The sequence below is a fragment of the Rhipicephalus microplus genome, unplaced genomic scaffold, assembly GCF_043290135.1.
Source record: "Rhipicephalus microplus isolate Deutch F79 unplaced genomic scaffold, USDA_Rmic scaffold_44, whole genome shotgun sequence".
Classification (NCBI taxonomy): domain Eukaryota; kingdom Metazoa; phylum Arthropoda; class Arachnida; order Ixodida; family Ixodidae; genus Rhipicephalus; species Rhipicephalus microplus.
This window is the reverse complement of record NW_027464617.1, coordinates 2254815-2259551: the sequence shown is the minus strand read 5'-3', so window position 1 is coordinate 2259551 and position 4737 is coordinate 2254815. Positions and strand designations below refer to the sequence as shown.

Here is a 4737-nt window from a genome sequence, read left to right as displayed (position 1 = left end):
GCACCACCACCGGGTGGGCTCGAACCTCCAACCTTTTGGTTAACACCCGATCGCGCTAGCCAATTGCGCAACGGAGAGAGTCGTGCTCCACTCTCACCACCAACAGAACATATCTTCAAAGCTATCAGCACAAAGAAAAAAGCAACACACCACTCCAGGGAGAGGTCGAACCTTCAACTTTTCGATTAACAGCCGATTGCGCTAGCCAATGGCGCCACGGAGACAGTCCTGCTCCACTCTCACCACCGTCAGAACAATTCTTCAGAGCTATCAGCCCAAAGAAAAAAAGCTCCGCACCACCACCGTGTGGGCTCGAACCTCCAACCTTTTGGTTAACACCCGATCGCGCTAGCCAATAGCGCCACGGAGACAGTCCTGCTCCGCTCTCACCACCATCAGAACATATCATCAAAGCTATCAGCCCAAAGAAAAAAAAAGCAACACACCACTCCCGGGAGGGCTCGAACCTCCAACCTTTCGGTTAACAGCCGATCGCGCTAGCCACTTCCGCCACGGAGACAGTCCTGCTCCACTCTCACCACCATCAGAACATATCTTCAAAGCTATCAGCGCAAAGAAAAAAAATCATCACACCACTTCCGGGTGGGCTCGAACCTCCAACCTTTCGGTTAACAGCCCAACGTGCTAGCCAATTTCGCCACGGAGACAGTCTTGCTCCACTCTCACCACCGTCAGAACAATTCTTCAGAGCTATCAGCCCAAAGGAAAAAAGCGCCGCACCACCTCCGTGTGGGCTCGAACCTCCAACCTTTTGGTTAACAGCCGATCGCGCTAGCCAATGGCGCCACGGAGATAGTCGTGTTCCTTTCTCACCACCAACAGAACATATCTTCAAAGCTATCAGCGCAAAGAAAAAAGCAACACACCACTCCCGGGAGCGCTTGAACCTCAAACCTTTCGGTTAACAGCCGATCGCGCTATCCAATTGCGCTGCGCATACAGTCGTGCTCCACTCTCACCACCATCAGAACAAAAGCTATAAGCGCAAAGAAAAAAGCAACACACCACTCCTGAGAGGGCTCGAACCTCCAACTTTTCCGTTAACAACCGATCACGCTAGCCAATTGCGCCACGGAGACAGTCCTGCTCCACTCTCACCACCATCAGAACATATCTTCAAAGCTATCAGCCGAAAGAAAAAAAGCGCCGCACCACCACCGGGTGGGCTTGAACCTCCAACCTTTCGGTTAACAGCCGATCGCGCTAGCCAATTGCGCCACGGAGACAGTCCCGCTCCACTCTCACCACCACCAGAACATATGTTCAAAGCTATCAGCGCAAAGAAAAAAGCAACACACAACTTCCGGGTGGGCTCGAACCTCCAACCTTTCGGGTAACAGCCGATCGCGCTAGCCACCACCGCCACGGAGACAGTCCTGCTCCACTCTCACCACCATCACAACATATCTTCAAAGCTATCAGCCCCAAAAAGAAAGCACCGCACCACCACCGCGTGGGCTCGAACCTCCAACCTTTCGGTTAACAGCCAATAGCGCTAGCAAATTGCGCCACGGAGACAGTCCTGCTCCACTCTCACTACCATGAGAACATATCTTCAAAGCTATCAGCCCAAAGAAAAAAACCCACACACCACTCCCGGGAGGGCTCGAACCTCCAACCTTTCAGTTAACAGCCGATAGCGCTAGCCAATTGCGCCAGGAAGACAGTCTTTCTCCACTCTCACCACCGTCAGAACATTTCTTCAGAGCTATCAGCCCAAAGAAAAAAAATCGCTGCACCATCATCGGGTGGGCTCGAACCTCCAACCTTTCGGTTAAGAGCCCATCGCGCTAGCCAATTGCGCCACGGAGACAGTCTTTCTCCACTCTCACCACCGTCAGAACATTTCTTCAGAGCTATCAGGCCAAAGGAAAAAAAGCGCCTCACCACTACCGGGTGGGCTCTAGCCTCCAACATTTCGGGTAATAGCCTATCGCGCTAGCCAATTGCGCCACGGAGACATTCATGCTCCACTCTCACCACCGCCAGAACATTTCTTCAGAGCTATCAGCCCAAAGAAAAAAATCGCCGCACCACCATCGGGTGGGCTCGAACCTCCAACCTTTCGGTTAAGAGCCCATCGCGCTAGCCTATTGTGCCACGGAGATTGTCATGCTCCACTCTCACCACCGTCAGAACATTTCTTCAGAGCTATCAGCCCAAAGAAAAAAAAGCAACACACCACTCCCGAGAGGGCTCGAACCTCCAAACTTTCAGTTAACAGCCGATCGCGCTAGCCACTTCCGCCACGAAGACAGTCCTGCTCCACTCTCACCACCATCAGAACATATCTTCAAAGCTATCAGCCCAAAGAAAAAAAAGCGCCGCACCACCACCGCGTGGGCTCGAACCTCCAACCTTTCGGTTAATAGCCCATCGCGCCAGCCAATTGCGCCACGGAGACAGTCGTGCTTCACACCACCACCATCAGAACATATCTTCAAAGCTATCAGCACAAAGAAAAAAGCAACACACCACTCCAGGGAGAGGTCGAACCTTCAACTTTTCGATTAACAGCCGATTGCGCTAGCCAATGGCGCCACGGAGACAGTCCTGCTCCACTCTCACCACCGTCAGAACAATTCTTCAGAGCTATCAGCCCAAAGAAAAAAAAGCTCCGCACCACCACCGTGTGGGCTCGAACCTCCAACCTTTTGGTTAACACCCGATCGCGCTAGCCAATAGCGCCACGGAGACAGTCCTGCTCCGCTCTCACCACCATCAGAACATATCTTCAAAGCTATCAGCCCAAAGAAAAAAAAGCAACACACCACTCCCGGGAGGGCTCGAACCTCCAACCTTTCGGTTAACAGCCGATCGCGCTAGCCACTTCCGCCACGGAGACAGTCCTGCTCCACTCTCACCACCATCAGAACATATCTTCAAAGCTATCAGCCCAAAGAAAAAAAAGCGCCGCACCACCACCGCGTGGGCTCGAACCTCCAACCTTTCGCTTAACAGCCGATCGCGCTAGCCAATTGCGCCATGAAGACAGTCCTGCTCCACAATCACCAACATAAGAACATATCTTCAAAGCTATCAGCCCAAAGAAAAAAAAAGCAACACACCACTCCTGGGAGGGCTCGAACCTCCAACCTTTCGGTTAACAGCCGATCGCGCTAGCCAATGGCGCCACGGAGACAGTCCTGCTCCACTCTCACCACCATCAGAACATATCTTCAAAGCTATCAGCCCAAAGAAAAAAAAGCAACACACCACTCCCGTGAGGGCTCGAACCTCCAACCTTTCAGTTAACAGCCGATCGCGCTAGCCAATTGCGCCACGGAGACAGTCTTTCTCCACTTTCACCACCGTCAGAACATTTCTTCAGAGCTATCAGCCCAAAGGAAAAAAAGCGCCGCACCACTACCGGGTGGGCTCTAGCCTCCAACCTTTCGGTTAATAGCCTATCGCGCTAGCCAATTACGCTACGGAGACAGTCGTGCTCCACTCTCACCACCATCAGAACATAACTTCAAAGCTATCAGCGCAAAGAAAACAAAGCAACACACCACTCCCGGGAGGGCTCGAACCTCCAACCTTTCGGTTAACAGCCAATCGCGCCAGCCAATTGCGCCACGGAGACAGTCGTTCTCCACACCACCACCATCAGAACATATCTTCAAAGCTATCAGCGCAAAGAAAAAAGCAACACACCACTCCCGGGAGAGGTCGAACCTCCAACTTTTCGATTAACAGCCGATTGCGCTAGCCAATGGCGCCACGGAGACAGTCCTGCTCCACTCTCACCACCGTCAGAACAATTCTTCAGAGCTATCAGCCCAAAGGAAAAAAGCGCCGCACCACCACCGGGTGGGCTCGAACCTCCAACCTTTTGGTTAACACCCGATCGCGCTAGCCAATTGCGCAACGGAGACAGTCGTGCTCCACTCTCACCACTATCACAACATATCTTCAAAGCTATCATCCCAAAGAAAAAAAGCGCCGCACCACCACCGCGTGGGCTCGAACCTCGAACCTTTCGGTTAACAGCCGATCGCGCTAGCCAATTGCGCCACGGAGACAGTCCTGCTCCACTCTCACCACCATCAGAACAAAAGCTATAAGCGCAAAGAAAAAAGCAACACACCACTCCCGAGAGGGCTCGAACCTCCAACTTTTTCGTTAACAGCCCATCGCGCTAGCCAATTACGCCACGGAGACAGTCGTGCTCCACTCTCACCACCATCAGAACATATCTTCAAAGCTATCAGCGCAAAGAAAAAAAAGCAACACACCACTCCCGGGAGGGCTCGAACCTCCAACCTTTCGGTTAACAGCCGATCGCGCTAGCCAATTGCGCCACGGAGGCTGTCGTGCTCCACTCTCACCACCGTCAGAACATTTCTTCGGAGCTATCAGCCCAAAGAAAAAAAATCGCCGCACCACCATCGGGTGGGCTCGAACCTCCAACCTTTCGGTTAAGAGCCCGTCGCGCTAGCCAATTGCGCCACGGAGACAGTCATGCTCCACTCTCACCACCGTCAGAACATTTCTTCAGAGCTATCAGCCCAAAGAAAAAAAGCACCGCACCACCACCCGGTGAGCTCGAACCTCCAACCTTTCGGTTAATAGCCCATTGCGCTAGCCAATTACGCCACGGAGACAGTCGTGCTCCACTCTCACCACCATCAGAACATATTTTCAAAGCTATCAGCGCAAAGAAAAAAAAGCAACACACCACTCCCGGGAGGGCTCGAACCTCCAACCTTTCGG

The 4737-nt window shown here is 52.7% G+C and overlaps 1 non-coding gene across 1 annotated transcript; it reads right to left on the bottom strand.

Annotated features, from left to right (window-relative positions):
* Positions 1 to 4259: 4259 nt before the first annotated feature.
* TRNAN-GUU (transfer RNA asparagine (anticodon GUU)) lies at positions 4260 to 4333 on the bottom strand. Its single transcript has one exon. It is a non-coding gene; the product is annotated as a tRNA-Asn (tRNA).
* Positions 4334 to 4737: the final 404 nt, after the last annotated feature.